The sequence below is a fragment of the Cnephaeus nilssonii genome (assembly GCF_951640355.1).
Source record: "Cnephaeus nilssonii genome assembly, chromosome: 14".
NCBI classification, from domain to species: domain Eukaryota; kingdom Metazoa; phylum Chordata; class Mammalia; order Chiroptera; family Vespertilionidae; genus Cnephaeus; species Cnephaeus nilssonii.
The window spans coordinates 28,346,520-28,373,122 of NC_137085.1; the positions used below are offsets into that span (position 1 = coordinate 28,346,520).

General features: G+C 50.1%; 1 long non-coding RNA gene across 3 annotated transcripts in view; it reads right to left on the minus strand.

Annotated features, from left to right (window-relative positions):
• The window catches only part of LOC307111404, a 38,971-nt gene extending 19,174 nt beyond the window's left edge, over positions 1-19,797 (minus strand). For 2 of the 3 annotated variants that reach the window (XR_013814563.1, XR_013814564.1), the window contains exons 1-2: positions 18,067-18,138; positions 11,191-11,536 (exon numbers count right to left, since the gene is read on the minus strand). This is a non-coding gene — a long non-coding RNA (uncharacterized lncRNA). Of the gene's footprint in view, positions 1-11,190; positions 11,537-13,955; positions 15,312-17,945 lie in introns of all 3 variants that reach the window. The other variant, XR_013814562.1, reaches the window with a different exon arrangement.
• Between the last annotated feature and the right edge of the window lie 6,806 nt (positions 19,798-26,603).

A 26,603-nucleotide genomic window follows, 5' to 3' on the forward strand; every position in this document is an offset into this window, starting at 1 on the left:
CAACGGGCTGGTGTTGAGGATTTTATCTCCCTAACCATCCTGCAGCTTTCTTTTCCAATTTCCCTCTCTCGCAAAGTAATCTCACGTTTCCACTCATTGCTCTGGGCTTTAAAGGGCTCCCATTTGGAACAACAGCCAGGAATTGTCTTCCTTCAGAGAGAAGAGCTTTCCAGGGCCCTCACCAGGGAAGTCCCCTTGTCCTCCCACACTCAGCCTGTCTCCAAAGACCATTAACGCAATCACTTAACCAGAGGCCAGCTCTAATAGAAAGGGAGAAAGAGGAGGAGCATTGTTAGAGGTTTGAAGGGGAGAAGAAATCATAAAATCCATCAAACCTGTATTTGTCTCATTAAAAGTGTTTCTAATTTATAATGTCCTGGAATGAAGATGCCGCCCAGCTGTGCGGGCCTGGTAGTGCTGCCGGGTGCACCCCCACCCCCACCCCCGAGCCCCCTCTCCCACCTCACTGGGACTGCCATCAATTTCTGCTCATCAGCGGCACTTACAGTAAATGGATTCATTTGTGGCAATGGGAGCTGAGAGACAAAGGTGACAATATAATTAAGGTTTTTAATTCTATGCCTGAACAGTTAAGTCCAGAACTCATGATAATTAGCCGGCTGTAATGAAAGATCTTTAATCGTTATTTTCCCTTTGTTTCCTATAATTGTTCATTTTGGCCAACTACGTTTGTCCTTTCATTTGAATCTGGCTGCACAGTTTCATGTCACTTCCATTATTCCTATAAACTCCAAAGAAAATATGTTGTGGAGCTGGTCATTTACAAAGTCATGGCGAGGTGGCTCGGGGAGCTCATCCGTGCGCAGCAGCTGGGGTGGGGAGGGAGTGGGGGGGCGGCGGGTTCTGGCTACTTGCTGGAGGAAAGGAAACCTGGGCTGGAGAAATCCACAGGCCTGGGGATGTGTCTCCATAAAAGCAGCACGGGCAAGAGAATGAAAAACAACAGGCCCCTCACAGCTGAATTGGCCACATGAGTCGGTTTGCAAACTGGAATCACTTGTGTGGTTGTTATCACACAAGTCCTTGATTCTCAAATGCATGTCCTGTTTGTTCACATTTTAGCATTCCTATTACCAGGATGTATCTTACAGTTGATGTGCATATTTAATGTCATGTCTGCCTTTTGTCTTTCCTGAAAAGTTATGAATTGACAGTGTTTTTTAAAGGTGATGGTACCTTAGGTTTGAGAAAACATGGTAAGAGCACCATCCATACAACAAATATTTAGTGAGCACCTACCACATTCCAGGCAAGGTGCTGGGACTGCAGTGATGAATAGGAACTGACCAGTCCCTGTTCCAGTGGTCCCCACCATCTCCTGTCCAACCATGGCTGGCCACGGGACAGGACACTTTTCACTCACTGTGGACTGTTTGAATCCTGTTGCAACTATGGGTTCAGGTAGCCAGATTGCTGGCAGGCAAATGCCTCTCATAAACCAGAACATCAAAGCCAGGGGCTGGGGCTTACAGCAGGGAATGGAGGAATTTGGGAATTTGAGTTCTGTCTCACAGGCACCCAGGACTGGAGAAGAGCCCAGCTGGGAACACGGGTGACAAGATTACAGTAGGAAAGGGAAAATGGCTTCAGACGGGAGATAAGAAATGCCCTGGGGAGTGGGGGGCACCTGGGCGGAGGCCTGTGACACACTCCGTGTCCTTTCTCTCTTCCCTCCTCTCCTGGGCTGTCCTGAAAGTTGCTTGCTCAAGGCCACATGGCGAGTTCATATATTTCTGGAGGGGATGAGGGCTCGAAGTTGTGAACGTTGCTTTGTCTCATGCCACCTTTTGTTTCCCGTTACCATGAAGAGGAAAACCAGGCCACCCCGGTAGGAAGCTTCTTGCTCTTTCCCAGTTCATTCTACACACAAAGTCAGAGTAGAGCCTTTATTGTTATCTGCCCACCACACTCCACCTGCCCCCACGGAGGCAGAGACTGGCAGGCCCACCACAGTAGCCCCGGGGCTAGGACAGGGACAGGGCCTGATCCCGGTCAACAAACACATGTGATAGGAATCAATGAATGACGACGGTTAGGAGCTGACCCCACCCGGCTAGGCTTTCCAGTCCTTCAACAAACAACTCATAAACCCCTCTCTGCGCCAGACCCTGAGCTCAATACGGAGGCAAAAGTCAAGTATGAGAACAGCTCTGCCTCAAGGTTACTCACAGGCTTCCAAAGAGCCCATAGGGTACAGTGGTTAAGAGCAGAGGTTCAAATTCCATCTCCACCACTTATTAGCTGTGTGACCTGGCACCAGTTCCCTATCCTTTCTGTGCCTCACTCGCTGCATCTATAAAATGGGACAATAACAGCCACTGTCTCAGAGGGTGATTTGAAGAACAAATGAAGCGCTGTGTGAAAGCGGTTAGAATAGTGCCTGGCACATTACAAATAAGCAAGTAATGTTAGCTCTCCCGGCTCATGGCAGGTCTCTGGCCTTGGGGCAGCCTCCCCCAGAAGAACGCCCATACCCTCGTGCTCCTGGTCCCTCAGGGAGCCAGTGAGGCAGAGCCAAGAGAGTGCAGGCTGAGGAGTCCCCCAGATGAGAAGGCGAGACCTGACTCCACCACTCAGTGAATCTGTGTGACTTTGAGAAAGATACATGTGAAATGGACCATTTCCCCAGAACCCAGCCGAGCCTCAGTTTTCCCTTAGGACAAGTAGAAGGAAAGAATGACTGCTCTGCCTGCTTCACGGAGCGCTGTGAGGATAAAACAAGATAGTGGATGTGAGAGTCCTTTGTGGGCTGCAGAGGGATTACTCCAATCAGAGCACTGCATCCAGGGGGTCAGCTGGGTGGGCTGGACCAGACTCATGTGTGCGTGTGGACGTACTCCCTACCCCAGAATCCAGGGATGGGAAGCCACCGGCAGGGGGGAGAGGGGATGATGAGCAGAGGGTGACAGACACCTGACATCCTTACAAGCAGGGCCTCAGTGAGCTTTGGGGGCACACCCTGGGGAGGCTCCATCCTCTGACCCTTGATGCTGATTTCTGGAGCCCTACCCCCCAGTGCCTGCCAAGATCACCATGACAGCAAGTGCCACTCCTGAGGACTCACCCTGGCCGCGAGGCTGTTCCGATGCCCTTGAATCTATTAAACAGAGCAAAGTGATTAATTATTTTACTGTCTTTATGGCATCAACTTTAACTTGCTTCACATCCAGATTTCCAATTACATAAGCCCGAGTCTTAAACTCAGGAGGACATGCATTATTGAACTATTTATAATCGGAGTTTTTCAGAGCAGAAAAACCTCTGCCAGGCAAGAGCCACACAACCAAAATGAATGATTCAGAGACCAGAAGACAATCCCTCCATAATCGGAGGGGTGTGGAACGCAGGCAGGGGAAGAACAGAGAGGCTGAGTCTGAATCAAGGGCGGCAAACCATGTTCTACTAAAAGGCTCAGGCCCTCCCTCTCCCGCAAAGGGAAGGCAAATCAACTAAGGGGTGGGAGTCAGGGGGACACACCATGCAAAAAGGAATCACATTTAGTTGGGGGAGCTAGTCTTTGAATCCGATGATTTAACCTGGGCTACCCCAGTCACACCAACTCTGGGTTTAAAACAGGTTCACTTCATTCCTGAGAACCAGTGTTTCACTTCCATTGTGCTTCCCTCCACGTGATAATTCTGAATTTCTAGGGGCTTCCAGCACTAGAGGCTCCTTAATTAATTCTGGGGAGCTCGTGTATTTTTCCCAGAAAGTCCTACCAGCCACCACTTCTTCTCCTCCTCCTTCAGCTCCTGCAAGTCATGGGAGGTCACCCCACCACTGCCTTGGGGCCACCTTTAGGCCACCTTCCAACAGACAGCGTCACCTCCACCTTGGCTGTTCCAGAGCTCGAGGTGGCCCACAGCCTCTCTCTCACTTTGGTGTTGCAGGGGGGTTCGTGTTCAGAGCACTGCATCCAGGGGGTCAGCTGGGTGGGCTGGACCAGACTCGTGTGTGCAGAGGTTTGATCAGGGCAGGCCTTTCCATGTTTACCCATCACAACCCCATTCCCCACAGGTCCCAGACATGAGTCCGTGGTGAACTTGGACCAGGGGAAACCTTCTCAGATAAATACTCCACCTGGCTGATGCCTCCAGGCTTGTTGCCACGCTGAGTTTGTGGGTCTGGTTCTCCTCTGTGCCTCAAGCAGATTCCTGGGCGACCCTCCAGTCAGTCCCCCAGAGAGCCTCAGCTCAGGATTAAGTTGGATCCTTGGTTCAGAAACATAGAAGGGACAGGTCCAGAGAGGTCACTCCTGTTTGTTGAGCTCCAGTTACAAGCCAAGTGTTGGATCAGGCTGTGTCCTCACAGAAACCCATCAGGCAAATGCTATTAACCCATTTCACAGATAACGTAACTGCAGCTCAGAGAGGTTAAGTAACTCGTCCAAGTCCTGTAGCTAGTAGGTGGTACAGGCTATAGCAGGATCTACAAAGATCTATTGAATGCCAAGATTCAAAGTTATGACTCTCCCTCCTGCTGCTTGTTTAAGAAGATAAAACCTGACAATACATTTGTCTAGAAAAAAACTATTCTAAACACAGAGGAGAAATAAATGTTTTACGTGTTTGTTTTTTGCAAGGGAAGCAGAGGAAAGGACTATCTCCAGCAAACACAGGCACAGGTGCATGTTTGCTGAAGTAAACTGTAGTCTTGAAAAGATTACCCTCGAAAAGGCATCATGCCTTCTTTTAAAAGCCTTTTTTTTTTTTTTTTAAGTGGTAGAGACTGGTTAGCTAATCATGGAACCTCTTTCCACTTCTCCTGAGCACAGAGCTATATAGACTACATTTCCCAGTCTTCCTTGCAATTGGCGTGGCCATGTCCCTGGTTCTGGCCAATGGAATAAAAGCAGAGCTATGTGCTCTAGTTAACAGTTCTGGCCCAGAAAAACTTCCCCGTATGATCCTCTCTACTCATTTCCTTGTCATCATTAATTTGATGCAAATGAGCGTCATGACTTTGGAAACCACAGGTTGAAGATGGCTGGCCCAGAGGGTGAGGAAACCTGGGTCCCTGAACTAGTATGGAAGGAAGACCACCATCTATCTGGAGTTGCAGAATTAGCAAAAACTAGAGCAGGACATTCAATAAAATGTGAATTTCAAAAAGGCGGCGGGTAATTTTTCAGTGTAATATGTTGGGGACAAATTGGGGACACAGTCAAATCCAATTATGTTTCTGATCAGCTCTGGGCCCTTGGGATCACTGGGAAGACAGTTATCATTTGGGACCAACATATAAAAAATACTGTTTATCTGATATTCAAGTTTAGTTAGGTGTCCTATATTTTTTCTGGCAACCCTACACCTATCAGAACACCTGTCTGATACTTTACAGGAGTTACATAAACCTCTGCTGTGGTTGAGCCATTATGTATTTGGAGGTTTGTTATAGCAGCTAGCATTGCCTCAACTAATACACCGTCACTCTCTTGAAGCATCGGGTATTAAACAATCAGTCGAGACTGATCAGCATTTATGCAAGTGGACACCTTGTCACCAGCTCTCGTTGTCTTGACTACTGCAGCTTGGTAAAGCCTGTCGAGTGTCCATCTCTTTCCCTTCCGTGGACACATTGGGAACACCGGGGAGGAAGCGAGAACTGACCCCTCGCTCCCGGAGCTCTCCACTTGGGGTCACCAATGACTCCAGGAGATCCACGAACAGTGCAAACCAAGAGCCCAGAGGCTAAGTAGCTCAGGGGTGAACATGGTGCAGGAAGGCTTTGGGGGAAAGTAGCGGCAACACTGAGCCCCTCCTGGGAAAATGGCCATACCCACCAGCCTTGGCACCTACTGAGAGCGTGCCTTGGTGGGTAATAAATGGCTGGTCAGTCCGTGCTGGGACTGTCTGGATCAGGAGCTGTGTGCAGCTCAGAGAGTCAGGAATGTGGAATCTTGAAGTTGGGTCCTAGAGCCCATGGTGGGAGCTCCCAGGGAGTTATTTCCAATGTGGCCCAGAAAAAAAGAACAAAGTTTTTGGAGTCACATAGACAAGTCAAGTCCTAGCTTTGCTGCTTTTTAATTGTGTGCGCCTAGGCAGGTTATTTTACCTCTCTGGTTCTCAATTTCCATTCTATAAGATGGGATCGCACCCAACAAGTGCTGTAAAATCATCTGAGATAATGTACCCAAAGCTCCTGGTTGGTACATAGCAAATGATACTTCCTGCCCTGAGGGCCTGCCAGTTGGGAAAAAAGAGGTGAGGGGAAGCTCATCTTCTTTATCACTCCCCATTAATATGCAGGTTCTCTCTCCTTCCGTTCCCCCCAGGCCCCATGGCCCGGAGATCACTGCAGCCAGGGCTGAAGGAGGTATGTTTCTGATGCCCCCGCCTTTTCTTCCAGTCCATGACCACAGAGCTCCCATCACCACAGAAATAGAAGTTGGGCTCCAGACCAGCCCCCTCACTAGCCTCTCTCATAATATTGCTACAACTCTGCCTCTCATTAGCAGGATGGACTTTAAGTGGGCTAGCCTCGGAACCCAATCTCTACTTCCAGCCTTGTTTCTCCAGACTGAGCCTCACTCCTCCAGAAGAGACGCCCCCCGTGAGCCTCGCATTCCAGGGATGGCAGGTGAGGCCTGAGCTTCAGGGCCCAGATGCTCATTTCCAGCACGCCCATCACTCACCTGCTCCTGGAAACGCTCCCGTCGGCGCCTCTGGAGCCATTACCGTTCGTCATGTTTATCTGCACTTTGGTGCGGTGGGGATTCACACACTTCGATCTGTCTTTGCTCATGAAGCAATGGCCCAAAAAATGGTAATGAGGCCTCTGACGCTGCAGCATTACCGCATTCTTTACATATGGGGTTGCCCGGGTTAGCAAATAAAAACACAGGTCTCCTAGTTACGCTTGAATTACAGGTAAATAATGAACTTTTTTTTTTAATGTAAATATGCCCCATGCTTATTTGGGACATACTTACACTAAAATAATTACTCCGTTTTATCTGAAATTCCAGTTCAATGGGGTGTCCTGTATTTTATCTGCCAACTTTACCCACCTGTCCTCCTGATGCAACTGGGTCCATGCCCACCTAGAAATTTCAAAGTCAGGCAAGAACTGGAGATATGGGGCACCTCTCTCCTTGGCCAGATTCCAACCTGCCTTTCTCTGACATCTGCACCCACCCTACCTTTCCGAAACAAGACTCCTACTTTCCCCCAGGCCTTTGCCCACACCATTTCTGCTGCCTGAATCATCCTTTCTTCTGTCTCTGTTTATTTCCTACCTTCCTCTTCCTTCAAAGCCAAGTTCCCAGGCCACAAACATGCCAAGCTTCCCCGCCAATGGGTTCCTCTTTCCTCTGCCCTTCTACTGCCCGGTGTCTGCCACTCTCCCAGGTCACTGGACACTTTCCTTGGAGCAGCTGCTCTGTGCCAAGCTCTCTGCCAGACACAGTCTCAAGTCTGTGTGTGTCTCTGTATGTTTCTGCACGTGTTGTGTGCACAAGATCTTGTGTCGGGATGAGGAGTGGAGATCCTCAAATGTTTATGTAAAGTACTAGGTGTACCAGTTAATAATGTGCTTTTTTTTCAATAGATGGGGTTACACATATGTTGATATATATGCAATTTGATATGTATGCTATTTTGTTGTATTGACAACAAGCTTCAAAACTTCATATGTCAAATTTGCTGAAGGTGTTAACATCCTAGATATTTTCATGCTTGAAAATGTTGAATTTCATGCCGAAAAAAGAGCATTTGCAGGAAGTTTTAATTCATTACTTTATTTTGAAGAAAAGTGCTACTGAAAGTTATCGTATACTTCGGGAAGCTTATGAACATGCTTCATCTCAAGATACTTGTGAACGCTGGTTGAAACACTTTAAAAGTGACGATTTCGATGTGAAAGACAAAGAACATCCAGGTGACCCGAAAAAGTTTGAAGACCAACAATTATAAGCATTATTGGATGAAGATGCATATAAAACTCAAAAACAACTTGCGGAAAGATTAAACGTTGCTCAGCAATTTCCGATCATTTACAAGCAATGGGAAAGATTTTAAAGGAAGGAAAATGGGTGCCACATCAACTGAATGAAAGACAAATGGAAAACCAAAAAGTCATCAGTAAAATGTTACTTCAACAGCACAAAAGAAAGTCTTTTTTGCATCGAATTGTGACTGGCAATGCAAAGTGGATTTATTTTGAGAATCCCAAATGCACAAAATCGTGGGTTGATCCAGGTCAACCATCATCATCGACTACCAGGCCAAATCACTTTGGAAAGAAGACAATGCTCTGTGTTTGGTGGGATCAGGAAGGTGTGGTGTATTATGAGCTTCTAAAACCAGGTGAAACCATTAATACTGATCGCTACCGACAACAAATAATCAATTTGAACCATGCTTTGATCGTGAAACAACCAGAATGGGCCAGAAGACACGGCAAAGTAATTTTGCTTCATGATGACGCACCATCACACACTTCAAAACCAGTGAAAGACACGTTAAAAGATCTTGCCTGGGGAAGTATTAACCCCCCGCTGTATTCACCAGAACTTGCTCCTTCAGATTACCACTTGTGCTGATCGATGGCACCGCACTTTCTGACTGAGTGAGGGGCAGCCTTTGCCCAACTCTCTGCGAGGGTCCCCTGGAGGGCACCTCCCACCGCGCCCCAGGGGCCCAAGCACAGAGTGAGGAAGGGCTCCCACACTGTCGTTTAGGGTGAAGATGAGCCCCCGAGCCCCGGGGCTGGGATAGCAGGTGGATGACCCTGTTACACCCACTCAGCGGTGCCTGGCTCCCTCGTTTTCCTGCCACGCTTTGCCTTCCATTTTCCTGGGACAAGAATCATGCCAGTGACAAACCCCCTCAAGGGAAAGAGGAAGTGAGAGATGAAATGTGAAATGAGAAAAAATTCAGAACCAGGGCCTCCAGCCTGTGATAGGATATGAATTTGAGACACTAATTGGTTTGTTCTTGTTGTTTCCCCTGCATCCCTTTTACACCATGGCCATCACCCTGCCCCGTCCCCCCCCCCCCATAAGAGCATGTCATGCCACACTCCACTCCCATTATCACACCAGAGGGTCGTTGTCAGAATAGGACCAAGAATAAAAGCCCCAAGTTCTTAGGTTTTACATTTGGGAGCCACGGCCCAGGTACAGCATAGACAAGTTAGGTGGTGGGCGCGATCCACCAGTTACCTTCTGCCCAGTTAGAGTAGAGAAAAGACCCTCGGGCCCGGAGGGGAGAGAGGGAGTTTGCAGATGAGGTTCCAGATCAGTTGCTGGTGTGGGAGAGCCCTGAACTCTGCTACCTGCCCACATTGGACCAAATTTCCTGGGAGGGGAGACGATGCTAGAAGCCCACAGATAAGTGCGGAGACCCCAGAGCAGAGAGTCTGTGTGCCGACACCCAGTGCTACCGAGCAGGTGGCTGCCAGAGAACACAACGGGAGATGCGGCGCATCTAGACATGAGAGGGCCAGTGCTGCCCCAGCCCACACCGTGTCCCGCAGCCCCGGACCGCAGGGCAGTGCATTCAGAAAATTCTGACAACTCCCAATGGGGCACTGAAGTTGGCTGGCAGAGAAGGTCACGGGCCAGAGTTTCATGACCAGGATGGCTCCCGGGCCCACCCCCACCCCCCCGGGCTAGAAGGGATAAGGGCACCAAATGAGGGAGATTAAGGCACAGTAACAGTGCCTTCCCCACCAGTTAGGGTCGACCGGAGAGTACACACTGAGCGGGGAGCAATCCTGAGAGTGACAGAAGTCCTTGAATGATAATGGCTTCAGTAAGAAGTCACTAGATTGGTTTTTCTGCATTGGGCAGAACAGGGACACAAAATAGAAGAAAAGCCCACTCATAAAAAAATAAATTTACATTTGGGTGCATCTACCTATGGAACGCCTTCCCGTGGAGCGCACGTACACATTCACACCAAATGGGAGACCTGGCCTAAGTGGTCGCGTGGTTAACATTACCCAGGGATGGCAGAGTTCCTACTTGTTTTGATATTCTTCTGTGTGTTTTTCTGAATTACCGGAACCCCTCAAGAGCTTCTCAGGAATTCTCCAGGGTATGATATCAGGGCCACCTCCCAGAAGTGAGCTTTCAAGAAGGGTTGTCTAGGCTCAACTCTCTCTGAGCAGCACCACCTTTCCTGCTACCCATCCATCACCCCAATAACCTACACCCTATAATAAGCAAAAGGGAGTATTAGCAGAAGAAGCCGGAGGGCTAAACCTACTAATGTGACCTTCATCCCCAATTCAGAGATATTTGCCTTCCAGAGTCTTGGCCAGTGACCTTGTGTACCCACATATGACCTCACTCCATCAAGGTCAGAGGCCTCCGGGCCGGGACACTTCAGAGCCATCAGGATCACTCCCTAAGCCCAGCCTTAGAAGAGACGTCAAACACCAGCATTGTGTAGAATGATGCGTGTGCACGAGGTAAGAAATCACAGCTCATTTTATCGTCCCTCAGTCTAAAAGGAAGGTCACCGAGTGTCCTGGGATGAAGAGAATGTGCAGTAATAAGAGTAAAGCTGTCATATTGAGGACTTGGCTCTTGGCTCCATGCTGGTTACTCTATGAATTTTATCATCTCATTCTTACAACAGCCCAGAATCGGTACTCCTCTCCCACCGCGTGCCCACGTATCCTGGTTTTCCAGGACAGTCCCGGGTTGTGCCTGCCGTCCCAACGTAGTGTCCCAGTCTGGATGACCTCAATAGTCACCTTAATTATTATTCTCCTTTTATAGATAAAGGTATGGAGGCTAAGTGAGGTTAGAGAACTTCCCCCAGGTCACACAGCTAGAATGTGGTGAGGCTGAGAGTTGGACCTGGTCTGCCAGACAGGGAGGCAGGGGTCAGATCCTGCCCCCTTTTCAGCTGTATTTTCCCAATACCTTAAAGTAAACATGCAAATATTTTACAGATCTCCCCGCAAAAATATACCCAGTTTGTAATGGGGATGCTCTTGCCGTCAAGGAGAGTGCTCATTAGAAGGATGGTGCCGTCCCCAGCCCTGCTCAGGGAGGCTCTGACCAGGTGCCCCAAAGCCCTGGGTATCTGGGCAGTCCCCTCTGCACCTGCTGCTGGGAGCTCGGTGGGCAGAGACACAGCAGAAAGGGCTTGCATGCGGGTCTGGCAGCCCAGCTTCTGGTTCCCTCCACTCTCCCTCTGATCTACGTCTCCTCACCTGTAAAATGGGTGTGGTGATCCAAGTCCTGCTTGCCTTCCAGAGTTCCGACAACAGTACCTGAGGGGGAAATCTGGGTTTAGGACTATTTTCTACAAGCCCAGGCCACAGGGGCCAACCAAGCTGTCACTCACTCCTCTACCCAGTGGGCATTGCCCAGCTCCTGTGATGTGGTCACCCAGGACCCCTGTGCTCAGAGCTGGCGTGACTCACAGCGGTGAGGTGAGCAGCAAGCAGGATTCATTGGCTTGAGTTGGCATGTTCTCTCTTTAGTAGAAGGTTCCTGCTCCATTCTTTATTTTTCATCCCCCTCATAGGACTTTCAGGCAAATTTAAATTTCTTTTCCTCGGAGGAAAAGAAAACAGTAGCACTTAGCTCAGGTTGTATTAATCAATCATGTTTCAGGCCAGAAACCCCAGCATCCAATGTGGAAAGGAGAAATGGAGCTGCAAGGAGACTATTGACAAGGAACCCTTTGGTTCAGGAAGGGGGCGATGATCCCACTTGCAGACCCTCCATGGATGCTGGACCAGCTGAGCTGAGGCAACACACACACACAGCCAAACCTCTGCTGGGAGACAGACCCTTTCTCTAGACCCTTCCAACAGAAGTCAGCCTGACAACTTCCTAAGGAACCCTGGAAATGATGGAGGAACAGAGGGGGTCTGGGTCTCTGCAGGGGAGGACCCCGTGAGACTGCTTGTCCAACAATTTCTATGAACAGCAGGAAAAGCTGGGCAATGGATGGAGCACTGGTTGTCCAAAGGCCCAATTCTGGAACAGAGAGGCTATGTGACTTAACTTCTTAGACCCAGTTTCCTCATCCATGAAATGGGACTACTAAAACATGCTCTGTCTACATCCAGAATGGTGAAGACTATGCAGTCCAGTAACAGGTAAGGAAACTAGGCCCACAGGAAGGATTTGAATGGTTCACCTACTCACTAGCCCAGCGCCTTCTCCTTTATCTCTTCTCTTTCCGTACGCGTAAAAGATACTCTGTTACCTTCTCTCCAGAACACTATTCCTATCACATCTGGCATTTGAGTCAAATTAATTCACACAGAGGTCTTTGGAGTCATTTTTTGTCCCCTGAGAGGGATGCCCAATCCTGCCCTCCCCTCTCACAGACCCTGCACAGCCATTCAAGCACCAATCCACCCCGAATCCCCGCTTCTTATCCATCAGCAACCTGAGGCCAGACTTTGCAAAGATTCCAGGGCCACGTCAAGGGCATGGCTCAGAAGAAGCCCAGCACTTGTCCGCACTCAGCTTCTCAGAGGTGAACCTCTCTCCCCACAAAGGAGCCCAGAGAACAAGGGGCCGTCTTTAAGAGGACGCCGTTTACAGTCAACCCTTAACAGCGACAAGAACAGGGCAATGACCTTCATAGGAATCCCTCGTAGTAACATTTCAGCCCCAGCCTGCGACAGGCTCCACTGACTTCTCGACATAAATTACTTGTTCATTATCAAGCCCCGACATGGGCTAAGGATGTCGGCAGCTTGATTGTGTCTGTGTCCTGTGGCAGGCGTTTGCGTGCTGGGCTGCCACTGTCCATGGTGCTGTTTTACGTGGGCTGGCGCTGCTGTCTTCATCAGCAGACAGGCTCGGGCCTCAAGCCCGCCACGGGCTCGGAGCCTCATGCAGACAGCCTTAGTAGAGTCTGGGCTGGGTGGCAGGGAGGATACACAAGTCCTCATGACAAGGTGGCCAGGGGTAAAAGGAGATGGAAATGCCGCACCAATGTCAAGCTGCATACAGCCTGACTTGAGTTACTCCTGACAGCTACCACGTAGTGAGTCAGGATCTATATTAAGTATACTTATATGAGTTGGAATCCTTTGGTTCCAAGAGTCAGAAACCCAGCTCCAACCAGCTTAATCCAAAAGGTAAATGGTATAGGCAGTCACTCAAATAGTAAAGACACAGACAGGACAGGAATGACGCTGGACTAAGGATTCAAGTGCAATCAGGGCTCTCTCTCTCTCTCTCTCCACTTCTCTGCTTCTCTCCAGGTTGGTTTTTCTAATGAGTCAGCTGTCCCCCAAGGCCAGAACCATATCTGCCAGTAACTTCAAGCTTCCATCTTATATCTTTACAACAGAGAGGAAAGAGCCTTCTTCTCCCAGCTAGTCTAAAATCCCAAGGACGGACTCTGGCTACACTTGGTCACCTGCTCTAGAGAACAACAGGGAGCACTTTCCAGAGGAAAGGGATGCTCCACTAGTGAGAAACATAAAGGTCCTTCAAACATCGCATACATTGTCTCATTTTTCCTTACAACCACCCCATGAAATGGGCACTACTATAATCCCATTGGCATGTGAGGAAATTGAGACAGAAGATCAGGTGATTTGTCCAAAGTCACCCAGCTAGAAATTGGAAAAGCCAGGGATCAAATATAGGTCAGCTGGATCCTAACGCACATACTCTTTACCTCCACTTATGAAACAGGAAGTTGAAAGAGACTTCATAAAACCTCCTTAGTCTTAGGCAGTTTGGCTCATAGATTAGAAGACTAGGTGACAGGATGAGGTTGTGAAAGTGAGACCAGAGTCCTCTCAGTCCACAAGCCTGGCCTGCAGCAACTGGATTGGGTCTTCTCTATTTGCCCTGTAAGGATTGTTAGGGTGGAGACTAGGTGAAAAGAGAAAAGGCAAGAGCCCAAGTAAAGCCTTGATTCCGCAGGCTCCTCTGAGCTCGATGGGGATCTGGCCTGTGATAAGCAGTAGGGTAGGTCTCCCTGCTGAACTCTGTTTACCTGATGGAATCTTCATGTCTGGAAAGCACAGGGGCCCAGGAGCACGACAGTAAGAGCCATGCTAGCCATCATTCTGCAAGGTGGACAGGGAGGCCAAGATACTGCCTGATCCAACTGCATCCTCATTCTCTGAGTGGATGAAGCTGTGAGCCCCTCATCTACGGAACCACATCTAATTTCTGGGGCCAAGCCCAGTGCCTGGCACACAGGAAGTGCTCCACCATGTTTGCTGCTTGAATGAAGAAATGCACCGAAGGACAACAGAATTGGTGAAGGAGGAAAACCAGCATTGATGGACCACCTATGACAAGCTGAGCACGCTTCATAGGTTATCTCACTTAACCCCCAGCCACCCTGCCCAAAAAAGAGATGATACAGCCGAAGCTCAAAGAGGAGCTTCACAGCCAACGACAGAGGGGGCTTTTTGGTCCCAGGCCCTCTCTTCACTCAAAGTCTGCACAGAAGGATGACGCAGGATTCATATCCAGGAGGCAGGATGTGACTCTCTTGTCCACTGTTATCACCCAGTGCCCAACACAGGGCCTGGCTCAGAAGAGATGCCCAGTTGGCCATGAGGTTGTGGCTATAGCCATGTGGGTGTCCCTTGATCAGCAGCTGGTGGAGACTGAAGCAGGCAAGTCCCATGCCCTGGGGCTCAGGGCCAAGAGGCCTCCTGAGGCAGAGCCCCTCCCTAAGACTGTCCCTGCCTCCAACATTGGGCCTCCTAGGGTAGCTGCCCACCTGGTATTGCTGACAGAGGGCATCATCAGACAGAGTCCCCGAGCCAAGCAAACCCTGAGGTCCCCAAACTTTCCACTTCCATAAAGTGCTCTGATCTTGTCAAATTGCTACTAGAGGAGTCATAGCTGAGTGAGCACTTGCCAGGTTCCCGCGGCTCTCCCGAGAGCTGTCACCGTCCTCATCCATCATAATTGAAGCAGTCCACCTGCTCCGGGCCCATCTTTCAACTGCAATGATAGCTTAGATGCGATAGATGTGTCTTGTCATCACCTTGACTTTTTTGGAGAATGCAAAGGTCAGAAGGAATCCTGGGGCAAGTGAAGCCCTGATCTCAGGCTAGAAAGCTGACCATCTCTCACTCTGAGCACCAGTGCTCACCATGGCCATCTGCTACAGCCCTCCAGCTGATTCTGGTCCAAAGGAGAGCTGGAGACTTCCTTCAGGTTCCTGCACCTGCCTGTGATCTTTGGTTCTGTAGAAAGACAGACTCCAGGGAGCCAACAGGGTTTGGGAGACACTAGCTTCCATAGTACCCAGACTTGGGATGACCATAAATAGAACTTTTCCATGTGCCTCCTTTCAGTCCATATCTGTGGCCACTGGCCTTGGACCTGCCTGGGAAGAAAAATGGTTATCACTGGGTATCTGCCCTCAAGTCCATTGGTAAATGCAGAGACAGGCATCAGATTGCCCTGGCATGAGGACCCCAGCCCCAGCCCAGCCAGCAGAGTCATCGTCCCAGGACTCCCTCTGCATGCCTACTAAAGATCAAACCCCTGGGCCTGGAACTCAAGGCCCTTGGCAATGTTGCACCAAAGAGGCAGGCAGTTTGAGGAGCAGTAGAGGCCACTAAAAGAATCAGTGCTTGGTTTAGACTAAAAGAACCAATATCCACTTGCTTAAGAAATTCCTTTTTTCACAGCCAGGGATGCTCTAAGATGCAAAGGAATGCCAGTGGAAGATGAGCTCCCTGACTCCAGAGGCATTCAAGTGCAGCCCGAATACATCCTGGAAGACTGCTGCTGGGGCTCCAGGATGAGTTCAAAGCCATAATCATCTTAGGAACTTGTGGGATTTTAACCTGAGCACATTTATTCTCCTCATTGGTGTCACATCCTACCTACTTCTGCCCACCCAAGGAGGCGCCCACAGTCTGGGCAGAGGGGAGCTCAGAGTGGGAGGGGCTGGGACTCATGTAAGTACTTAATACATGTTTTGTTATTATTATCATCCCCATTGTAAAAGTTGGGGTGCTGAAAGTTACATCCCTTGTCTGGGGTTCCATCGGAAGTGGAGGAACCCTCTAGGCCAGTGATGGCGAACCTATGACATGCGTGTCAGCACTGACACGCGTAGCCATTTCTGATGACACGCGGCCGCTGAGGCGGCCGCATGCTGAGGATGAAACATTTGCGAAATGTTTTTTCCCTCAAAGTGACACACTACCCGAGTTATGCTCAGTTTTTTGGCGAAGTTTGACACACCAAGCTCAAAAGGTTGCCCATCACTGCTCTAGGCTGTACTGATGGTTCTGAGGATACAAGTTCTTTCTTGTGTCCTGGTTTGATGGGAGAGTTCTGAGACATTCATGTTATAAAAAGTCCTCTTCCCAGGCACACGGGCATTTGTGAATGTTCACTTTGGAGCCAGAGTGGAGTCCATGACCTCTGAATAGACAGAGAGGCCTCTCTGCAAATAAACTATTATCTGTTTAGATTATAACGTAGACCAGGGTTTCTTCAACTCTGTTCCAGGGGGCTCCCCCAATCACCTCACCCCTGCCTCTGCTCCCAGGTCTCGCCTGGATATTGTAGGAGCTTCCTCTCTGCCTCCTGCCTCCCCTCCAGCCCATGCTTCATGCACATCTGCCATCTTCCCAAAGTTCCAGCATGCACCTGGCTTTGTCACTTCCCTGCCAAGAACCCTTCCATGTCGTCTGTGCTCATCGGCCATGAGGCCCTGCATACTGAGCCCATCTGCTTTCCCCACCTCATCATTCCCTGTCCACCACACAATCTACTTCCTCATCCCCGGGCCTTTCCCCTGGCTGTTCCCGCCCCCTGCCACCCGCTTTTCCAACTTTTCCAACCGATTTCCTCCTAGAAGCCTTGCCAGCCCCAGGGCTAGGGAAGGGGAGATTTCATTGCCATCTTCTTGTCCCAGGACTGACTTCCTCCTGCCTGCTGCCTTAGCCAGTGTCCCCACATCTGTCTCTCGCCCTTTTTTAAATCTACTAAGGGCAGTCTGAGGCTTGGCCATCTCTGCTCCCCAGCACCCAGCATTGAAGGCAATCAATATTTAGAGACAATTTCATTATAGGATTTCTGCCTTAACTTTGTACAGTGCTGTATGTTTAAAAGCACATTCCTATCCATTACCTCATTTTACCCTTAAATTTCTCCTCCCATGATGGTGGGCTAAATATCATTCCCATTTGATGGATCAAGAAACTAAAGTTCGGTAAGGTTAAATGTCCTTCTCCGCTCCCAGCCCCCCAAAATCACACAGTTAATCAGGAGCAGGGCTTGACCAGGCTCCAAATGTTGTGAAGCCCAGGCCAACGGTGGGTTCTGCTACACCAAGATCACCCAGGCCTGGTTAGAAATGTCTGAAAACCACTGAGGCATGGGGACCTTACCTGATGACTGTGGCCTGGAAAATGCTATTTGGTTTTGTTTTGTTTTGTTTTTTAAAGAAAGGAAGATGGCCCAAACAAAAGACCAGTGACCTTGACATGGATCCAGGCAAAACTGACAAGCTGTGAGAAGAGGCAAACATTAGTAGGAGGTGGCAGGGCCTGGGTGAAACCTCAGCCTCCACATTTCCCAAACTAAAATGCTCACTAGACAGTTGCAGCCAGCCACAAAAATGTGTGATTCCACCAGGAAGTGGGACTTGATATATTCCCTGGTCAGTTACCTTTGGGGTCTAAGTTTCCTGTTTTTTTTTCCCCCTTCCTGCCTGCTAAGTGTTCAGTACTTGTCCTAGCTAACTTCTTTTAGCCACATCTCTCTGTGTGTGTGTGTGTGTGTGTGTGTGTGTGTGTGTGTGTGTGTGTAAAGTCCTGTAAATTACCCAATACCGGCCGCCCTATCCAGGGGCTCAGGTCCTGTTTCTTAATGATGATTGATGGCTTTGAAGATGCAGCGGATCAATAGAGTCTGAATTCCTAAACTCTTGACAAGAGCTGGAGAGAACACACATCTCAATGCCTGCCACACAAAAGCAGATGGGGGCCCTGTCCCTCGCCTTCTTGCTTCTCCCACGATCAGGTCAACCAGCAATGGGGCTCGGGAGGTGGCACGTCACACTTGGTCTGCAGTGTGGCAGCAGTCCCTTCATTCACTCAACAAACATTTAGCTGTCTCACCTGTAAGACTCGATGTCCTCGGTGTTGGAAGCAGGGCAGAGACAGCGGAGGTGGAGGGTGACAGCGAAGGCCTGGCCCCTGTCCTAATGGCATGTGGCACAGTGAAGGAGGTGCTGCCATACTACCTGTTGCAGGGTCGGACAAATGCTGAGCTATGCACCAGGCATCAGCCCCAGCTCTCTACATACAGCTTCTCATTTGCCCACAACAACCCTCTGAGGAACTTACTGCTATCATCCTGTTTTACAGCAGGAGGAGGCCCCGATGAGGTCATCTGGCCAAGGTCACAGAGCCAGGACGTGGTGGAGACAGGACTTGGGGGAGAGTCCGCACCCTAGCCCAGATAAAGTTTTGCAGAAGGGAGAGACTCCCTGGGCATGGAAGGAGGGCAGTAATCAGGGAAGTTTAGGCTTGTGAGCAAGACCCCCAAAGACTGTTGGATTTGGGGCCGGGTGGAGGTGGGAGCATTCTAGCCAGACCCTATTACTGAAGCAAGGGCTGGGAGGGGGCGGGGGCAGGCAGGAGCAGCTGGAGAAATGGGAAAGCTGGGTTTGCATAAAGCAGAGGCCTCAGGGAGAGGGACCAGCAGGGATGCCCCTGGAAAGGTGGTGCAGGGCCAAGTGAGACAAGACCCACCAGCAGGTGTTTTCTTGAGTGGAGGGCGAGTAGAGAGCTACGGAAGGGAAGGTTGTCGTCCAGGAGTCACCACCAGGGCTGAGTCCAGAAGAGCAACCTGGGGGTTGTCTCACTAGCAAGACAGACTCAGAGAGCTGACGGCGAGGAGGGGTGGAGAGACTTGCTCATTAGTGGCCTGGTCCCAGACGCGAGCAGGCAGCGGGCGAGCGTGGGCTGTGCAGGGTGAGCCCAGGCCCGCAGCCTCGGGCTCTGGGGCGGGCGGCGGGGGAGGCCGGTGCCCAGCGCCGGCAGGAGGCTCCCTCTCGACAGGTAAGTGATTGGATTAAGAGGCCTGTCTGACAGGATGTCCGTTCAGCCGCGGAGGCTAATCAACTTCCCCATCCTGTCTGCTAATAAATCCTGCTCCGGGGACCACTCTGCCTGATGATCTCTCCTCGGGGACCGCGCAGGCTGCTCCCGGAGAGCGCTCGCGCAGTCTATTAAGGAGCCGCCGCGCGCCTGTCAGGCCCGCAGCCCGGGGCGCCTCGGGAGGTGCCCATCACCCAGGTGCGCCCGCTCCCCGGCAGCCCGCCGCCCGCCCGCCCGCCCGCCGCCCCGCCCCGGCCATTGTTCTGCCGCTGCCGCGGGGCTGACGCCGGGGTCCCCGCTCCAGGCTGCTCTCTCCCTCCTCCCTGCGGCGGCCCGGACCGCACTGGGCCGCTTGGAGCTGCCCGGGCTCCAGCTCCAGGAGGGCTCCGCGTGCATAAATTAGGAGGCGGCAATTGTTGGATCTATATGATCTATAGAGGAGATGTATACATAAATTAAAGCTGTAATTATTTTCTTGGATTCGCTGCAGCTCAAGAGAGCTGGCGGAAAGCCGTCTCGGGGAAGGCCCGAGCCTCTCCAGAAGCCGCTCTAGCTTGCTTCGCTGCGGCGATTTCTTTTTTTTCCCTCTCTCTCCCCCACCCGCCAACGGCATGGGTGTGCGTGGGGGTGGGGACAGAGAAACAATGTCCTTTGTTGCTCAAGATAAAAAGTGCAGGCCTGTTGACTTGTAGACCCAGCTGCTTCCAAAAGAGAATGCATCCCCACCCCCAGCACACACACGCGCGCACTCACCACCAGCTTTCCTTTCTGTGAGCAGTCAATGGGTCGAGTTCAGTCCCACATTTTCATCGGATCTGGAAGAACCTCCAAGGGCGTTATTAAATATGTGAAATACGCCAGAAATATTCAAGCAAACCCCCTCTGGCCCTGGGAGGGAGGGAGAAAGGACTGGGGAAGTAATAAAGTGTTTATTTTTTAATCTCAATGACATGTTTTACATCATTAAAAAGGACAATTATTTTTAAAATCCAGCCTGCACGCTTCGATGGTTTGGGAGGTCTGCCGCCACGGAATCCGTCAGAACTTCCCTCCACAGCCAGGCCTGGGTCCGGCCTCGATGCCAAGTCGCATTCTTAAATGTTCAAAACCACGGAGGCAATTGTGAGTCATTTTAAAAGCCTTCATCTCTGAGTCACCTTTCCCAGGAGAAGGAGGTTTCTCAGAGGCTCCTAAGCTCAGGCAGCGTTTCTGAGGGGGATGGAAGTCAGACAGGGTTCAGAATGCCCAGGCCTTGGCCAAAACACTAAACAACTCTGAAACAAAGCACCGGTTGTCGCATTAGGAAAACCCTGCTGATTGCTCTCCAGAGTAAGTCCCACCTCAGTGCGGGCCGGGGTCACGCCTGAGTGAGGGGAGCAGCTGGGACTTCTGCCCCATCATCTGAGGCCAAGCCAGGCCTCTTTACAGGATACCCAACGGCCTAAAACTGCTCCATGCCATCCCTCTATCCTCTTGGTCTGCTGGGACACACGCCTGAGGTCAGTGTAATAAACTGTAGGTCTGCTTAAAAGCATGCATCCCTTTTGACTCAGACATTCTAGGAATGCAATTAAGTCATTGAAAAAAATGTGCAAAGTTGAGTCTTAATGATAATTCATCATGGTGTTATTTACATTCGGCCAAACCATATGAAATGGCCATTTCTTAGGTCAAGAATAGCCAAATGTCAGAAATTCCATGCTGTTCAGTTTAATAATATATATAAAAAAAATTAGAAACCCCTAAATGCCCATTAGTCGGGATGGTTGGCTGCATTTCAGTGCCTATTGGAATACTATGTAGCTGTTGGAAATGATGTTCCAGAAGTATATTTGGTACAACGTAATGATTTCGGAATTATTTTAAATGAAAAATAATGCATCCAGTCAGATCACTTTTCTGTAAAAATGAAAAATAAATATGCAGAGATAAGGGTAGATCCCAAGAAGTTAAAAAAAGGGTTGGCATGATTTTTTCTTATTCTTTTGTTTATCTGTATTTTCTGATTTCTATTAACAAATGTGTATTTCTAGTATAATAATAAAGGGTTTAAAAACACAATAATAATATAAAGTGTGGCCCTGGCGGGGTAGCTCAGTTGGTTGGAGCATCATCCTCTACATCATGGAGCATCATCCTCTACATCATCCTCTACACCATCCTCTACATCATCCTCTACACTGGTCCTCTACACCTGGGCACATACCTAGGCTGCAGGGTGCATACGTGAGGCAACCAATTGATTGCCTCTCTCTCTCTCTCTCTCTCTCTCTCTCTCTCTCTCTCTCTCTCTCTCTCTTTCTGTCTTTCTCTCTTTCCTTTCCTCTCTCTCTCTAAAAATCAATAAAAACATATCCTCAGGTGAGGATTAACAACAATAATAATAAAACAAAATAAAGTGTGGGGCCCAGAGCTGAATCCGAGATGCTGCTCAGAGCTGAAGAGAAGAGACTGTCCTGCCTCAGCCCCGACCTGGACACCTCCCCCACCCTTGGTGTGGCTGGAGGCCGGCGGAGGAAGTGCGGCCAGATGCTCAGAGAAGGGGCAGTGGGCCCGGGTGGTGCGGCATCACCCTCTGGGGCCACATGATCCAGGCAGCTGCCAGCACCATGGGAGCCCCCTGGCTGCTCTGGGCCTGGCCTCAGAACAGGAGCAAGCGGAGCAGGAAGCATGTGTATGAGGTGGTTTTTATGTGAAGGAATGCTGGACTTCTAGGAGTGGGGAAATAGCCGCTGTCCTCCTGGTGCCACAATGCATGCACCATGTCATGGGGTGAGCAGGCAAAAAGCCCTCACATCGACTCCAAGGAGGACCAGGGTGAGCAGCCAGCCTGGAGTTCGCAGATGTGGCCCCAGTGGCACAGGGAGGGTGGGGGAAGGGTTGGTGATGACATGAATGGTGACTGAGCAGCAGTAGAGAGACTTGTGGGGAAGAGGCTCACCTCTGTGAAAAACGTTGTGGAGAGTTCTTCAGCTCCTCTGAGTTCTTGGAACGTAAGAAAAATGGCACTAACCATCCACCTGCCCCTTCGTGAACAACGGTGAGGGGCGGGTGCCTTCAGAAGACTTCTCTGGGCTATGCTGAGCCACCGGCCACACAGTCCAGGCAGTAAAGACAGCCACAGGGAGGATGGCAGCAGATCAGGGGGCATGAAGGAGAAGCCAGGGACAGGGTCTGTCCTCTTCTTAAAGACGGAGACTGCCCTGCCACCCACACCCCAGGACTTACGCTATTCACCCAAAGGCAAAGTGGCCAAACTAACGTCACGCTTCAAGCACTACGGGGCGCCAAGGTGGCGGGGAATCAGCAGAGCGTGGACATGCTTCCCACCCCCTTGGCCGGTGCCAACAGCATCCCGTGGGGCCTGGAGCAGATCCTGTGTCTGCAGCAGCAGCAGCTACAGCAGATCCAGCTCGCTGAGCAGATCCGAGGCCAGGTGAATGTGTGGGCCACCCACCCTCTCCGCTCCGACATGGGGGGAGCTGACCCCCGGAAGACCTCAGGCGGCCACGTGTCCCAGCAGGTTTCTGTGGCCATGGCTTTGCTCAGCCAGAGAGCTGGAGGCCAAGGTCTGTCTCTGGACACCTTGAAACAAGCCAAGCCCCCTCATGCAAACATCCCTTCCACCACCAGCTCTGTGTTCCCGGGCTGGTGTCCTTCGCCCCGAGGACAGACGGGTTAAGGGTGCTCCCAAGCTACCTGCCAGGGGCTTTGACCCCTCAGGCCCCAGGCTCTGTGCTCTTCCAGAGGCCCTTCTCCACGGTGGTGCTAGCCCCATCCAAGAAAGGGAAAGGGAAGCCACCCAACGTGCCCCCAGTGGATGTCAAACCCAAAGACGAGGCCGCCCTCTACAGGAACAAGTGTAAGCACTGAAGCAAGGTTTGGGACTGAGAGCTCCTTGCAGGCCCACCTCTGCTCCCGTACTGGAGAGAGACCCTTCATGCGCTCTGCCTGTGGCCACCAGTTCACCACCAAGGACAACCGCAAGGTTCACTTCCATCCAAATCCCCAGGTGAAGGCAAACCCCCAGCTGCCTGCCAAGCTCCACGACAAAATGGCGGCAGGAAGGGGTTCCCTATGCTCTCTGTACCCGTCCTCACAGGTGAATGGAGTCTCCCTTTAGACAGCAAACCTGTCCTGGTCACAGCGATCCTCATTGTAGGGCTACATCAGAATCTCTCTTGGGGGACTAACCCCAAGGACCTACTCGGTGGCCCTTTGTCCAAAGACCTGCAGCCCCGGCCTTCTCCAGAAAGTCTCCTTAATGTGACTTATGCCGAGTAATTATGAAGATTTTCCCCCCTGAGTATTGCATGAAGGCTATGAAGATGGAACAGGCAAGTCCTGGGTGTGAAAGCTTTACTTTGTCTACTGCATTTATTTTTTATTTTTGTTGATGTAGTCTCTTTTCCTATTTTTATGACCACTGAAGTGTTCCTAGTCCTTGTCTTAAACCTAAGAGTTGATGTATTGGTAGGACCAGCTGGATGTTCAAGACGTTTTGTGGCCCTAGCCGGTTTGGCTCAATTCATGGCGTGTCGGCCTGCGAACTGTAGGGTCCCAGGTTTGATTCCAGTCAAGGGCATGTACCTTGGTGGCAGGTTCTTCCCGGACCCAGGCCCTGGTCAGGGCTCTTGCAGAAAGCGACCAACCAATGTGTTTCTCTCACAACGATATTTCTCCCTGTCTTTCCCTCTCTCTTCCACTCTCACTAAAAATCAATGAAAAATTATCCTTGGGTGAGGATTAAAAATATATATAAATAAAATAAAATAAATAAACATATTCTTGCATGAGGATTTTTTTAAAAAAGAAGAACAGGAGGAAAGGTATAAGACAAAAGGATTGGGAACAATGCATCATTTGTCAAAGTCATTGTTTTCTATCCCAAAGGACATTGACTACTCCCATGGCTAGGGGAGAGAGAAGAGGTCAGAGGTGAGATTGTGGAGGGGTTCTCAGGAAGGGCCTGGAACCCTGCTCTTCCTCAGGTTAAGCCTGGAGTTACAGGGATAACAGAAGTCTCAGGTGGATTTGGAGAGATCTGAAAGTGAGGGATAACTGGGCCTCTTCGGGGGGTGGGGGCCGGGGCAGGGAGGCACAAGCCTGGAAGAGTTCTCATGTATGGGCAGGAGGGGCAGGGTAGAAACAGCTGTGTGTGATGAGCCTCGTGTAGCTTCCTGCCCCAGGAAAGAGCAGCTGGGTTGTCCCATGTCCCTTAGAGCCTCTCCGGTAGCTGAGACTGCACCACTTCTAGAGAGGTGAGCCTTGGGAGGGAGGGGCCCCGAGGGCTGAGGTGTCCCCAGGGCTGACAGCCAGGGTGGGTATCTCCCAGAACCCAGACATCCCCCAACTTATTTTGCCATGGCACCAAGTGAGCTCCCACTGACTATTTAGACACAATCTGGCTGATGAAGAGTAGGGAGAGACCCTAAAGTAATGAGACCACTTGGAATTCATTGAGTGACAGCTCAAAAGACAAAGCAAGCCCTGGAGAGAAATAGAAAGTCTTCTTTCTTGCAAACTCAAGGGTGTGGCCTGAGACGAGATGAGAGGTTGGTAAGGTCCCACTGAGCACCACATCCTGTGGGTCTGCATCTTCTCAGGTTGTTGAGGCAGCCAAGAGGCAGAAAAGGCCCGGGGTGGGCAGGCCAACCTAGACTCAGAAGAGCCCTTGGAGGCTATTGTGACCAACAGCCGGGCTGGATAGGTGGGGAAACTAAGGCAGAGAGGAGCAAGGACGTGCTTAGGGTCACAGGTGAGCTCATGGCAGGACAGGTTTGGGATTTATTTGCTCTTTCTAACCCCCTGCATTGCAAGTGATCACAAGTCCAACAGCCAGAGTGGGGTGGATGGATGGGCACTGAAGAGCCATCCCTGGGGGTGTGGCTGGGTGGATGGACAATCTCCCCGTCCAGACTACTCTCAGAGTCCAGCGGTGACTTGGATCTCCAGGAGCTCGCATGCACACTCAACCAGCTGTCTGCAGCCACCGTGTCCTGTTAATAATCGTGCTAACTGTCCCCACACATGTCAGCACTCATCTCCCACACAGCCTGCCAGGACCTGATTTATCAAACGGAGGGCACACGCTCACAGGGTCACAGCCCACGGCGGATCTCCGGCTCCTTTAGCAGTAAGTGGCGGAACATATTTTCTCTGCTAACACTACTGTATGTTACAGGATAGATTATTTTAAGAATCAAGACTAAATTGAAACAAGGCAGGCTTGATTTTTCCCCCCCCAGAACCATAGGAGAGGGTCATCTATCAGCATGACGCCGTGGGCAAAGTACTAGAGAGTGACTGCAGAGCCCAAGCAGAGGTCTCGGTTCCAGCACTTATTTGCCCAAGTGACCTTGGGCAAGTCACTTACCCTCACTGAACCTCTGCTTCCTCATGAGAGAAGTGGGGGTTGCTATCTTCTGTCCTGGTACATCAAATGATCTCACAAATACGTCAGGGAAACACAAAGCTGACATTTTACCAGGAAAGACACGCACACATGGCCTGTAAACAAAAGAAAAATGTTCAAAATCCCTAAATCATCTGAGAGATCCAGGTTCAGCCAGCTGGAGAACATCTTTGGACTATCAAACTAACAAAGATCATAAGATGATAAAAGCCAGCATTGGTGAATGTGGAGAGATACAGACACTTTCTAATACTGTTGCTGAGAATATAAATCAGAACGACCTTTGAGGAGGGCAAATTTGGCTGCTCAAATGAGCTTACCTTCTGACACTGCAACTCCAAACCCAGGAACGTATCCCGGGAAAATAATTAACTGCGTGAACAAAGATGTAAGAATTTAAAGCATGTTATTCTAGGGGTTGGTTAAAGTATGACACAACCATCTGACAAATACTTTGTACCCAAGTTAACATTTAGTTGTCCAAAACCATTCACAAAATTATTGGTTTTAAATTTTTTTTTTAAAAAAAAAGCAGGCTACAAAACAGGATGCAGAGTGAAATCGGTAGAGAAAAAAAACTAGTAGAAGGAAATACACCAAAACGTTGACAATGGGAAGTCACTGGGCAATGGGTTCATGAGGGATGTTTATTTTCTTCTTTTTACTTATTTGCACCTTCGACATGTTTTACAGTGGCCATTCCATTCTTAAATTTAAAAGAATAAAAGCTATTTATGGTACTACTATTTTTGCTCTGTTTCTCCCCCCATTCCTCCATGATGGGAGTGAGGATCACACTGGAGATGCTAAGGAAACTGGACCACATACTAGTAGATGATTATGAGTCTACGGTGTTCCCCAAGACCCCTGGGTCAGAGGTCATCACTCCCTTATCAGTGTCCCCATTCATACGTCTGTGTCTCTCTCCTGGTCCTGACTCCACGCTGCCTTCTCTTATTTGATTTGCATACTCATCTCTCCTTGTAGCCTGTGAGGTCACTGATGCAGGGCTACCATGTCCTACAATCATTACCCAGAGAATGCCTAGTGAATTAAACTAAATGGCCATCAACCAGAGCTAGATTGTCTGTATGCACCGCCCTGCCTGCTGGGCACATTCCCGAGGGCTAGTTGCCCT